Below are 14,681 nucleotides of genomic sequence, written 5' to 3'. Positions count from 1 at the left end.
TGCTGCATTTTAATATATTACTAATAATACTGATGCATTTCAGAACAGTTTATTCCTTTGCATACTTTTGTGACAGTCTGACTTTGAACAAAACAAATAAGTATAGGACCTAACCTTGACTTTCGCATTAGTTCATTTCAGCTCTAGAAGTTAGTGCTGGAAAATACCACCAGATCTGCAAAAGAAAAATGATGGTGCCAACCATGCCTTAATAGCTCTGTTTTTACATGGCATGTCTTAGTGAGCAGCTCCCATATAGTTTGCTTAGATAGAAACATCTCCAGTTTTCTACACTAACAGCCCGAATTTCCATATTTGCTGAATGGTGTGTCTATATTATCACTGTTTCAAAATGCATATTGAATTCAGAGGGGGAATGCTCATGGTTCTAACTTAATTTACCTCTCTGAAATAACTTTGTCTTAGTGACAAAGCTACGTGTTTTATTTAGTGTTTGTTTCAAACCCTGAGAGTGATGGAGTTAGGAATTCTAATTAAAGTCTACAGTGTGGCATCAGTATGAATTATGCACCTGAGAGCAATGAATACTCTTTCAGAATGCAATCTGCAACCAGAAGTTTGTTTTTTTTTGCATAGTGCTGCAAGCAAAAATTAAGCAGTAGTTTATGAAAGCAGTTCTGATAAACATTTGGGAAACAGATAACAGTAAGAACAGAAAGATTCAGCATTACAGCGGAAACGTTAAGATGCATACCATGATACCTTCACTCACATCCAATAGCACCTCCACTGTACAACCTAATGTTGGGTTGTGGGTGTGCCTCCTGCATAAAGATCCTAGTGAAAGCTAGCAATAAAATCACAATTCTACCATATATCTGGCAACACGTGCATCATTTAGAAATAGAATTCATCAAATTTATCCATATAACATGGAAAGAACACCATCTCCCACCTGGATTTCTGTCTGCCTGGAAAATGATTCAAGGATTCTTCTGTTTTCTTGTTTTGCAGCTCCAAATCTCAGAATCATAAAATCCTTAGAGCTGGAAGGGACGTTTAAAGGTCCTCTAGGCCCAAGTCTCCTGCAATAAACAGGGACTCCTACAGCTAGACAAAGTTGCTCCGAATCCAGTTCAGCCTGGCTTTGAATGTGTCCAAGGACAGGGCATCCACCACCTCTACAACCTGTGCCTGTGCCTCTCCACCCTCACTGTAAAAGTCTTTTTCCTTATATCTAACCCAAACATACTCTCTTTAACCTTGAAACCTATCACAACAATCCCTGCTAAAGAGTCTGTCCCCTTCTTTCTTACAGCCCCCTTTCCAATACTGAAAGGCTGCTTTCAGGTCACTTTGAAGTCTCTCTTCTCCAGGCTGAACAGTCCCAGCTCTCTCAGCCTGTTCTTGTAGGGGAGGTGTTCCACCCCTCGGACCATTTCTGTGGCCCTCCTCTGGACATTCTCCAACAGCTCCATGTCTCTCCTGTACTGAGGACTCCACATCTGGATGCAGTACTACAGGTGAGGCCTCACCAGCACAGAGTAGACGGGCAGGATCACCTCCCTCACCCTGCTGGTCACACTTCTTTTGATGCAGCCCAGGATATGCTCGGCTTTCCGGGCTGCAAGGGCACACTGCTGGCTCATGTCCAGCTTGTCATCCACCAGCACCCACAGGTCCTTTTTGGCAGGCTGCACTTAGTCATTTCATCCCCCAGTTTGTGTTGGGAGGGGAGGTTACCTCAACCCAGGTGCAAGACCTTGCACTTGGATTTATTGAAACGAATCACATCAGATTAACCTCATTTAGTCTACGCTAAAGCAAAATACAAACCCAAAACACAAACAAACAAGCAAAAAAAACAATAATCCCCAGCAACTGGAGTTCTGCTTGGATAGAGATGGATGTTATTTCGCATGAGACAGACCTTTTTGTCTGCAGCAAGTATGCTACTTGCTAAACACTCTTTTCCATTTCAGATCAAATATTCCAAACTGCACCCCAACAAATCACTGAATACATCACTGTACAGTGGCAAAATACGGGTTCTGCAATTGTTTTTGCACAACTTGCACCACTTTGCACAACTTGCCAGTTGGTTGAGTCAAAAGGAAAGACTCTTGGTTGGGAATGCCCAGGCTATGCACACCACCATACAGCTCTGTGACACCATTCAGTCTTAAACACTGAATAACTCAGCAATAATAGAAGTTCTACTTCTGCAGTTTGTGTGTGTTGAACCCTCTAACAGCACATGAGGTAACTAAAAGCTCTACTCTTCCATTCTTATTCACACCACTGTGGGCTGAGGTAACAATGACACAGTGACAGTACTCAGAAGCCATCATGCCCAGCAGGTTTCATACTGAGCACCATATTGACACAGAAAAGAAAAAAAACCTCCTTTATCCCTGCCCTTGACAAGAACCCCCATGTGACGTCTAGTCATGGAATAAAGGCAGTACAAGTGCAAAGGGAAAAGTGAATTCTTAATATATTTTCTCAAGCTCTTCTTTAAGATTCAAATCCCTATGGCAACTTTTAGCCTTTATTGATGTTCCATCAGTTATTTCATCTTTTGTATCATCCTATTGATTCTCTTCATCTCAACATCCAGTGCTCCGCAATCCATCATCCCCCAGATGTACAGTAGCACAAATGGAGACCATGAAAGCAAAAACATTTAGAGCTCCAGCAGTATCAGGGGCTGTAAATATACTGCATTTCAGTTGGTCTTCTCTCATGGAGAGGAAAGGTAGAAAATCTCATTTTCATTATCTCAGTCATCATGTCATTCACCCTCAACATGAATGAAGTTGTCCTCTTAATATTTGTTTTGAAGTGCATCCCACCCTTTCTGAAGGCAAAACAAACTCATCCTACTTAAAAAGAAAGCAAACCTAAACTAATCTAGAAACTATCTTGCAGGGTTATTTTTGGAAAGGTGTTCCATTAGGTATTTTGCATGTTCTATTTGGTAATGTGATGCAGTCATTGTAACAAAACTATTGTGAATCCTGTTCACAGTAAGCAACAGAATATAAGCACAAATGCTTAAGTATGTGTTTCACAAAAGAGTCATTAAATGATGCATAGAGGCTAAGGCTGGGACTTGAGGAGCACTGGGTCTGACTGCTAAGTGAAAGTAAAGGCAGCTACCGATTTGCTGCAGAAAAATCAGACCTATATAGAACTAATTACCTAGTGAGGAGTTCAATGAGTTCAATTCCCACTGAAGTCAATGAGAACTGAGGATGTTCAAATATCAGAAAGAGCTGCACAGCCCCACTCAGGATAGGTTCCTAGGAAAGCAATTTAGTGAGAGCAAGATTGCTTCACCAGTCCAATTATTTTTACAACAAAACTTACTTCAAATTGTAAACCTAATTCTTTATGTTGCCTGTCACTGGAACAGTCTCAGAATTTTAAGTGTAATGTATCCTGAAACTTAAATTCTCTTCTCTCCTTTGTTCTCCTCACCCTGGAGATTACTATTTAAAAAGATCACTCCAGTGATGCTTTAGCTACCAGACGTGCCAGAAAGGTGAGGAGGAAGCACAGTGAGCAGAAGGTCCTCCTCCAGCAGGGCTGCTACAACAGGAGACCCACAGGATGGACCTGCGCATCATGGCCTCCCTCTGCAGACCTACATAGGGGGTTTAATCTCATGCTGCCTGGATTCCTCCTTTTTATAGCAGAGGTTTTATGAGCTGTAGCAACAAGGACATAGTGGTTTGGATCCTTCTCTGTTTACCTGCATGACCGGATAATCTCTTCCCTACTCCCTGCCAGCACTCAACTGAGCCATAAACACCAGAAAATTTTAGCCTAAATTAAAGCTGTTCCCATCAAGAATCCAGACTGCAGCTGACCCTGCAAAATCATTGCAAAATCATGGGGAAGGTGCCAATGTTCCTTCCCAGCTTGCACACACACACATACACACACACACACACAGTGAGATGAACAGCAATGGCCACCATGGACACTGCAGCTGGAGTATCCACACATACCAGGAAGATGGGAAAAGCAATATATGCCCCTCTCCGCATCTCAAGCATCCTTGAGAAGAGCAGTTCTGTGCAACTATACTACAGGGTGATGCCTTAAAAGCATCTGTGCGACCCACAATTGACTCCTCAGACGTAATTAATGCAGGTCTCTCCAATACTCAAAGAATTCCCACCAAGTTCAGGCCACAGTCAAGCCTCAGCAGCTATCAAGGACTGATTCATCAACAGGGCTGAGCACTTTCTCAGCAAGAAAAACAGAAGCCTTGTGTCTGCAAGAGTTAGTTCCCAAGTCTGGATGCTTAAAATCCTTTCAGAGTATTTGATGAAATCCCTATTTGAGATCATTTATTCTTCTGCAGGTAGTAAGGCCTCCAAAACATTCTCAGCATGTCATGTAACCATGGTTCTTAAGCTACGATAATTTCCTAGCATATGGATTTAATGTGCAAGGAAAATCTCCAAAGCAGTTCTGTTGAATAGATGATATTTTTGCCCCAGCACTCATGTCACAATATAAGGCCTTTGATGTCATTCACTATAAGCTGTCTCATGTTGAACAGTGGATGTTTAGAACTGACTTGTAGAAGTTCATTCTCAATTAAAAAGAAAAGCAGCAACAAAGGAAAAGCCCACAGATGCTTAGCTTTGCTAAAACCACACGACCTCATTAACTTCTAAACTATACAGCCCCCAGTTACAAGCATATAGTTTAATTCCTACATTCAGTTCAAAAGAAGAACAAAGGAGGATGTAATACAACTTCTGTTCACGAGATAAACCCACTGGGTTCCCAACACCACCTGTGCTAGTGCTGCTGGGTATGGACAGCCAAATAAGTTGTCCTAAGGAGGACGAGAATTTCCCAACAGTTAGGCTACCTTGTTCTTCTTGCTTAACTAAAGCAAAGAAACTGACTGGTTTTTATTAACTTCTTATTCTTATGCTCTAGTGCTGTCTTTGGCAGCTGCAATTAATAGATACCTTGAAAGGGCAAGAAAGCTCAGACATGTCCTACCTTGGATATGAATTTCTTTCTCAATGCATTCCCTTAATTGGTAATGGATTTTATTTTATTTTTTTTTTTTTCACCTCATCCAGTATTTTCAAACTGTCCCATCACAAATGATTTTCTATGCCTCCAGAACTGTACTTCTGCTACCTGAGTGCTACCCACACTGCTATAACACTCACAGACTCCAACCATGGTGGTCTAGCCATTTCAGTTACTGACATAACACAACAGCTTTTCCAAACCATGGGCAGTATCTTAAAATTTTGTACTGTCCTCAGTGTTGGCCAAAAAAAAAAAAAAAGTAAACTACTAAGCAATGAATTTACAAAAAGACGTTGCCTGAAAGAGAAAAACATATACATTTAACAGTTGAAAACATAGCATTAGCTAGAAAAATAGAGAAACCAGAAAAGTGTAGTTTTCTGAATTTTAAAAACAAAAGTATTTGAACAGTTGTTTCAAAACCATGTTTTCAATGGAAAATTGGACCATTTTCATTGCAGGGAGTATAAAAGAACTGAGGAAACTTAAACCAAGCAGATTGCCTCATTTCAGTACATCTCAAAACAAAAAATTATTTTTGCTTGACTAAAAACAAAAATTCCTTTCAATTTCTTAGTTCAATGGCCAAACCAAAAAATCCATTATTTGCACAGCCATAAATATGTAGAGTCAAAAGTGCTGACACTGCTTAACTAAAACATCTGTAGAATTTTTGCCCCTAGAAAAGACGAAGTATGAGAAATTTTGTGGGACTGCATGTTTCGTCAGCAAAAATTGGCTGGGAAGTGCATGTGAACAGCTTTAAGTAGCATGGTTGACTCTAATCTCGCTAGCCTAGCAAGTACTGCAAAGTCAGAATGTACCTGTGAAAACTAGTGTTAATAATGGCAAATTTTATCAGCAGCATTTTTCTGAGGGCTCCCAGTTCACCACGCACCCATCCAACACAATTCTGAAGAGCTCCTCCAGCTCCTGGCAGCAGTAGCTCACAGTCACATAAACCATTCTACTCCTTCCGAAAACATTTCAGAATTGCCACTGAAATGGAAGCAGAACGCAATTAGCTAAATTTCCTCCTTCCTTTTTCAGGTGGCAGTTTGCAAAAAGCCTTTACTAGAGAAAACTACACTTGCAGTAAATCAATAACCTTTCTAGGGATCCACGAAAGCAGGCTAGACATTGTTGGAAGGATAGCAGTGTATTAGCAGATCAAACTATTTCTCTTCCTCAAATACAGCCTTTATGAAACTTTCAGAGGTACTGAATGCTACACTAGAAATTGGCAGAAGAGATGCAGCTAGAAGACAAAAAAAAACCCAAACCATTCCCTTTTGTACAAAGTGGAAACATTCTCATGATTTCACATAAATGGAAACCATATTTTGTGTTCTTGCCTCAATTATTTCTTGCAATAAAAGACAACTTTATACAGAACAGTCTCTCCCATCTGACCACAAAAATTCATTCTGACTACCCCAGAAGGGGCAAATTTCTATTTGGAAGCTCATGGTTTTTACTTAAAAGGTGACTTGTTGGCTATTCAAAGTCTGACAAGTTAAGCTTCCTGCAAGAAATGACAAGTTCAGACTCATGCAAATTCATAAGTAAACAACTATGGTTCAGCAATTACACCAAAAAGTAAACAAAAATCCAACCCATTTAAGTACTTGGACACAATTTTAAACTTGTATATATTGCCTACTAATTTCAAAGTGTCTTTACAATGTGTCTGTCTTATCTGGCTTGAAGGATAGCAAAGTAGTTGTAGAACTGGATAGACTCAACAAACAGGATTGGTCCTTAACCCAGCCAGAGAATGTTTGGGTTGTCTCAAACAAATGACTCGATCTCTTTTGGGTGACATGCTTCTTCCCTTCACAAGGAGCTTCTTTAGGGCAGTAAGGCCTCTCTGTGTTCACAGATCTATTGTAATTGACCCTGATACCTCATAGGTGCTCTGTACGCTGGTATGATATTTATTTGATTATTTTTGTGCAAACAGGTCTCAAACATCTGTCACAGCACACCCACCTCCTTTCCCAGTGAGTGCAGAAAATAATGTTGATATCAGTGATACCAGTTAGCATGAAGTGAGAATTGTGGCTGATATTTCAGTACCAATCATTGGATGCAATACAAGTCAACACAACACTCCAGTCGGCTGTAATCACAAAACTAGCTAAATATTACAAATATTTGGAGGTAGCGGTGCTTTCAACATATTAGAACACTGAGAAAGCATATCTTCCACTGTTAAACATCTTCTCTTGCCTTGTGCTTCAAAATCAGTGCCTGGCTTTAAAACAACGGGCTTTTTTTTCCTTTGGTGATAATTAAAAACAAACTCAGACGATTTGTCAGCTGTCACCCCAACTGGGACAATCGAAATACCAAATATTTGCACACCCAATCACAGCTTTGTTCCTGTAGCCAAGGCGCTCTGTAAAACCCAAACATGTTTTTCTTTTGTCTAGAATTTGTTCTGGGCCCACATCCCTAAACCACTAATAAATTATTGCTGTATGCTATTGCGCCAGCGTTCCCCTTGTGCCACACCACGCAACAAAAGGAGAAATAAAGGCATTTGTCAAAATAACAGTAACCACTTCCACATTCTTCAGAACAACTAACATATCAAAGGAGACCAGATGCTGCTGTATTTTTGCCCTGATACAGACATTTTTCATGCACCTTCAACTCAGGGCTGTGCAGCACGTCTACGCTATCAGACACTGAATATAATCTTCCGTCCAGTCACTTTTTGCCAGAAGATCCACTAATGAACACCACAAATCACTCTGAACGACCTGACTAATAGGAGATGGCAGGCTGGATTCAGATTTTGATTGCCTTCAGTGACTTCTTTAGCCGGTTATTTATGCAACAAAAAATTGCCTTCAGCTTAAGGCTTTTACACTAAGGGTATTTGCTTCTAGGAAGGAGGCAGAACCGACAGAACCCACAAATCAGTGCTTGGACAAGTTTGTGTATGTTTTTACTTTTAGCTAAAACTTATGTTGGCAAACATCACTATTTTCCAGGTGCACATGCATCTAAGTACATGCATCTTTTCAAGACAATTCAAATGATTCATCATTATTAATTACATTCCCTATAATTTCTCACATTTCTGTGTTGCTTTAGCAAAGTTTTATTAGCAAGCCACGTGGAAAGTCTAAGTATTGAGAAACCATGAAAGGCATGTGCACTCTGATTGTTTAAAGAGCAGCAAGAGACTCGAGTGTTACTAGTTTTATAAAAGCAAATGTTTTAAATGTTTTCACAGTGTACACGAAGTTCTTCTGTGCAACACTTTAAGTTCCCATTTTACTGACTAGATTTTCCATTCTTTCAACCCTGTCAAAGACAAGATCTCCCTTCTCCTTGCAGGATGAAAGGGCAGCTTGTCATCTTGAAAGCAAGAGCAACTAACAGAAAAATATCCTTTTTAGTTTGTATGCATAGGGATGAGCTTCTGTTGTTCTTCTCCACTGGGAGAAAGGATGACAGTGCAGTAAGAATGTCTGGGGCTGGGAGGAGCACTTTACACTAGGAAGATTACATTATTTGGTGACAAATTCAAAAGCTCAACACATTTCTGGAGAAGAAGAATGAATGTCACTGCAGAATGTTAGAACAATTCCCAGCTGTTAACACCTTATTTTCTACTTACACAGGTCAGATTCTGGCATAAAGTAGCATCTTCATGTATTTGCATTACCGTACATACTGAAGAACAGTAATGAACTTTTGCACATATTCTTTACCCAGTTCTAAAGTGGGATAGGCAGGGGTATTCTGCCATAACCCAGACTGCTACCACAAAAGCAAGGCTGCTATCTGATTTGACCACATAATGTAACAAAGAAAACGATACCTTTCCCCCTCTATCCAGTGAAACATAGGACGAATAATTGCTACTTATTATAACTGTTTTGTCTGCCTGGAACTGATTAATTTAAAGCCTAATCTTGACATGTAATAAAGGCCACCAAATCTTTCCAGATGGAATCTTACCAAAGTCATCACTTCCCCCATGTTCATTCCAGCTCAACTTTCCTCCTTTCCTCATCCCCACTAAGCATACTTTCTTTTTTCTTTTTCATAAGTGAAATACAACATACATTACAAATCTTTGTACCTCAACGCACAAACAATCAGGGAACGGAAAGAATAAAACAGGATCCACAGGATTTCAGAATCTGCAGATTTTCTAGCAGTCTCAACAGGTGCAAAGCAAAGGGAAAATAATAGTTTGCATCCACCATTTTTTGCAATTAAAAAACCGAAGTATACATGATTATGATTAAAAGAAGATGCACTACAGCTGATCACCTCTTTGTTTGTTTTCTTTTTTTGGCACTGGGAGCTCCAGTCCTGGACACAGTACTCCAGATGGGGCCTCGTGAGGGCAGAGTAGAGAGGGACAACCACCTCCCTGTCCCTGCTGGTCACCCCTCTTCTGATGAAGCCCAGGATACTGTTTGCTTTCTGAGCTGCAAGAGCACAGTGATGGCTCATGTTATGTTTTTCATCCACCAGGACCTCCAGGTCCTTCTCTGCAAGGCTACTCTCAAGGACTGCTACTCCCAGTCTGTACGTATGCCTGGGATTCCTCTGGCCCAAGAGCAAAACCTCATTAGACTCACACAGGCCCACCTTTTGAGTCTGCTGAGGTCAGTCATCTGATCCTAAGGATCATCTAATCCTTAGAAAACTTGAAGGCAGTTGGTGGGGGAAAGGCACACAGGGCTCAACATTTACCATCTGTCCTGCAGATATACTTACCTCAAAAAGGAATATATGGAATTAAAAAAAATATGTTAACATTGCTCCTACTCTACATCCTATAGCTACGGCTCGGCATTCAGCCTAGCCTATGGACCATGGCAAATGCCACAATTTCCTCCAGAGCCACAGCAATCTCTAAATCCCACCAAAAAGATAAAAGTACTACAACTTGAAACAGAAGAACAGCACAGTGTAACAACGTGAAAGATTTACCTATTTCTTGCAAGGCTTCTGCACAGTGTACCTATTTTTACAAAAGAGAATGTACATGCAAGAACAATCTTTTGATCTTAAGCAGTTATGATCAACTGTAAAAAATTCATCCACTAAAGTCTACTGCATCTCAGTTTCTTTACTGAAACAGTTCCACAGAATTCAATAAATACAAATAATCTTTTTACATAATTTATAAAGTCTCTGGTTCTTTGGCGGCTCATGAAAAAGATTCTCTACATTAATCAGCATTCACTTACAGAAGTCTGTCACTGAACATAATGGGGAGTTTTATATCTGACTTCACCTGGAGTGGAGTGAAGACTCACACAGCTCCTTAGAACTCTGTTAAATTTGAAAGGAAGACTCAATCAGTCTCAATACTTTTCTGCTGTTTTTAGAGGAACTCTTCTTGGTTATGAGAAATTTTGTAAGACTTGTAGATATTTCTTTCCCTTTAGATCCCTTTAGATCCCTTTAGAGATTATCAAGAAGTTCCTACCCTGCAGGCATGAAAAATGTTCCATCTCAATCCTCTTGAGATGCCTACAGCTAGAAAGGAATCTAATATGCTTAAATATCTGAAGTACAAAACGAAATCTGAAGTAAAGCAGAAAATTTTGTGCCTCAGTACACACTGAGAACAACTACTCACAGCATTACACAAAATACAAAGACTGCTTAACTGAGCAGATGATGTGAACAACCTGATTTTTCTGTGGCATTACCATGGATTTTTTCTGGTCATTTCAGAAATTTCTATTTATCAAGCAAGAGCCAAGAATAGCAGTTTTATGTGAAGAAAGGATAAAGGATGTAGACTCCAACTCTTTTTCTCTCCTCTTTACAAATTTCAGGGCTTTCTTGCAACTTTTTCTAAGAAGTGTTTGATGCAGCAGAAAGGAAGTGCAGGGCTCCTATCCTCATACTGAAGTTGGTGGCAGGAAACAAAAAGAGCTAACATAAGTAAATAGTCATTTAAGTACAGGCAAGCTTAAGATTTATTGGCCTGAGAGCAAGAGTTCAATATTTATTCAGAGAACAATAAATCTTGATACTTAGTTCTAACAAATGTTAATCTAAAGTATTATTAAATCCATCTCATTAAAGCTAATTAGATTGTGTGTCCTCACAAGTCTTATTGCCAAAAGTCATTAGTATTGCACGGGTCATAATTACTACACTTTTGATAATTGAATCAAAGTTTCAATAAAACAAAATACCTGAAGATGGAAGTACTTTTTTTGATCCTCTACTATGGCTGTATTAAAGAACATTTTATTGTTTTTTCCTTCATGCTGCTGTAGACTTTCCCTCCATTCTCCAGCTAGGATCAGCATAGCTAAGATTTCAAAATCTCTGTTTCAGCTATACAACTTTTTAAACTTTCTCATTTGTCTTGAAACCTGGTACTCCTACAGCCACATCCATCCACCAGGCAGGTAAGAAGCAAGGAAATAAATCAGTAAGTAGCTGCTGTCAGGAAAAAGTGAAAATATAAAAGAGCCACAATTCTATGTATAAATGAAAAAAATTCTCTTATTTTGGAGATCTACTTTTTTCCACCCCCACATGTGAGTGTATTTCACAGATAAGGAAATACTATGATCATTATCTTAATTCCCAGAAGGAACTGAGGCACGCAAGTAGGAAATAATAACCAAGATCTTAACCACATCCCTATGCCGAAGCTAGATGTCAGTCAGGTACATTGATGGTTTTATAAGCAGGATGGCATATTTTTAGTGCATATTTGCCTTGGAAACAGTCTTGCAGAACCCACACAAACTCACTGGCTCAAAGTGGTTTCCTCCAGGAAACTTGCAGTATAGATGTGAGCTCCTCTGGTAGTTAATGTTTCCTGAATTCACAGCACACCTAGGGTTGGCAACTTCAGTGATTGTGCAGCTTTAGTGCGAACATGGTGAATTACACAACACCAAATCCTGGTTGTTCCATCCTTATGCCATGAACTCATTAGTAATATAGACTACAATTTATAAATTTCAGCTCCATATATTAGCTGATACTGATTCTGGGTGGTATTTTTCAATCAGGGCCTGCACTGTGTACAAATGGTGGTTGCTTACTTCACACAGGGAAAGTAACAACTTGAGAAGCACCAGCACTGAACTGTACATCCATCAAATGTTACCCAGAGAACAGACTGCAGCACTGAAAGTAAAAAGTGGAAAGTAAGATTCAACTCCCATCATTTTGGCAGTCTGAACGTTGGATATCTAGCTTACTTAGCTTTTTGTCTTTAAGGCAGAAAAAGGTGCACCTCCAGAGAGTGATTTAGCCTAGAGAAGGCATCTAAGACAGGCGGGACCGATTTGGAAAAGCCTCTCTCCTACTCCATGGACCTCAGGGAACAACTTTTAGACGGCTAAAACATGGTAAAACAAAACCTATGCAGACAGTTTATCTTAGATCAAAAATATTTAAGATCTACATTCCTGGACAGGTCCAGGAGCTTCACTGGTCACAGAGGAGAAGGAGAATATTCAGAGTACAAGCAAAGCTCTGTGCGCCAGTTACTGAACACAGTAGCTGTGTGTCAGGTGATGAGATGAAAGGCTAACCACACAGAACAGAAAGACCCAGCAAGGATCAGAGCAACTATGACCAGCAGAAGAGCCCTGGTAACCCGATTAGTGAAAACAGAGCATGCCATGTTGAGTTCTCCTCTGACTATCAAAGGAGAGGTGTGAAACCCACAAAGAAAGATAAATGAAAAATTCTCACAGGAATGACAGGAGAAGAGTACAGTACTTCTCACAGGTCACAGAGGGGAAAAAAATTCTGGGACTGCAGAAAACACACTGTGGGATGCTTAGGTGAAAAGACCTAATGTGTGGACAGGGAGAAGTCAGGGTAGATTAGAGAGAAACGACTGTGAGGAAACAGAGGGAAAATGTATACAGGCCATCAGATACAAAGACTGTTAATCAATACACTTACCAAGCTGACCCCTGCACCTGATCACCACAGTCTATCCTTTAGTCTTTAAAAAAATTATTTTTGTCATCTGATAGATGCGTAAACACTAGTGAACTTCAAGGTGGACAAGCCAACTAGCAGGATAAGAGTTCAAAGTACCTGCAACCTGAGGGTTTTGCAGGTCCAGGTACCAGCAACAGAATAGACTGAAGGTAGAGGACCACGGTAGTTCCATGCACATTTGGTGGAAAAGGAAGAATCCCCATGAATCCTGAGGGCACCTGGATTCAGCTACTTTCTGACACTGTATTGCATTGCTTCTGCTCTGAAGTTTTCTCTCTATTCGACAGCTGACAGTTGACAATTTTCTCTGAAGTTACAGGCACATGTGCTTTGAATCATTTGCTATAAATAAGAATTCATTTGCATTTCATCCTAGGAGTGTCCCATTGGTCCCACACATACATACTGATAATTAGAAACCTCTGCCTTTTAAATGCAGTGGGGAGAATCATCTGCCACAGTCAAAAGTTGAAATGGAGAACTTCAGACCAGGATTAAATTCACACATGTTTTTACCTCATTATCCTATTGTATATTAGGGTCTCTGAGCTCAAAAACTTCAAATACACAGCATAAGACAACATGAGGCTTGAAACTTGGATTCTGTTGGAGGGAGAATCATCTTTAACCAAGAACAGTTGTGAGAATACATGCTAATATCACATAAAGGGTGTGCCTCAGCTCTCCCGATGCTACTTCCCTTCATACATTCAGAGCCAGTTTTTACAAGTTAAATGTGTACAAATCCCTTTGGTGTTCTGCTGCTAAGATGGCTGCATGTGCATGCAATGATCCAGTTTTCACGTACACACAGACTATCTGCATGCATATATTCCATTTGATGGTTAGACTAGATGATCTTACTGGTCCTTTCCAACCTCAATGTTTCTATGATTCTATGCAAGCCAGCGCATCCACGCAGCTGTGTTGGTCCAATTTTGAACAACAGTCAGTCTTACAAGGACTCCTCCAAAACCCACAAAACAAGAACACAAGCTAAAGAAAAAGCTCCATGGCATAACCTCCATTTCTCCAACATGCTGCAGTGCAATTGACACAGCCCTTCTGCATCTAGCATGGTCACAGGCTACTGCCCTCCCATAGGCTTCAGACTGTTGTTATTTTACTTCCCTCAGATGATTCTCATTACAACGGGGTTGGTTGCTGAATTTAGAAGTGCATGAATCATACCATCAACTCAGTAGTCTGGAATCTGGCTTTGCTATGCATTTCCTCATTGTTACATGGATCACTAGTGTAAAACACGCTGTAGCTGCACCAAATTTCTTTTTGCTGTTTTAACTCTACAGTTGCCTGTCAGCAGACAGTTTTTAATTGCTCTCCAGCTTCCTAACAGCTGGTCAGCTCTGCCTTCACTGCTTGCCTTGTAGAAGTTGCAAGGGGTGGCACATATTTACCCTGAGGTTATTGCCTAAGAGGACTTTTCTCTATCCATCTCCAGGCATGAGAGCTCAGCACTGAGTATCTATGTCCTGCTCAATAAGAAAAACAGAAGACTTTCAATGCTAATTTAAGCCATATACCATGCACCAACAGATCTCATCCATCTTGAGACACAAATGAAGGTGGCTCAGCAGTGCTGTATCTTTTGCCCTAGATGTCCCCCACATCCCAGCTAGAGAAGAAGAGGGCTGATTCCACCTCCTTTTAGCCTCAGG

The 14,681-nt window shown here is 40.2% G+C and overlaps 1 protein-coding gene across 3 annotated transcripts in view; it reads right to left on the bottom strand.

The window, feature by feature from the left end:
• GADL1 (glutamate decarboxylase like 1) overlaps positions 1–14,681 on the bottom strand; it is an 86,310-nt gene that overhangs the window by 3,795 nt on the left and 67,834 nt on the right. The gene's annotated exons all lie outside the window — the stretch shown is intronic.

This window comes from Lagopus leucura, unplaced genomic scaffold, assembly GCF_019238085.1.
Source record: "Lagopus leucura isolate 7727_CA_CO unplaced genomic scaffold, USGS_WTPT01 Super-Scaffold_100157, whole genome shotgun sequence".
Classification (NCBI taxonomy): Eukaryota; Metazoa; Chordata; class Aves; order Galliformes; family Phasianidae; genus Lagopus; species Lagopus leucura.
The sequence above is the reverse complement of the archived record's forward strand: the minus strand, read 5'-3'. Positions and strand labels throughout refer to the sequence as shown.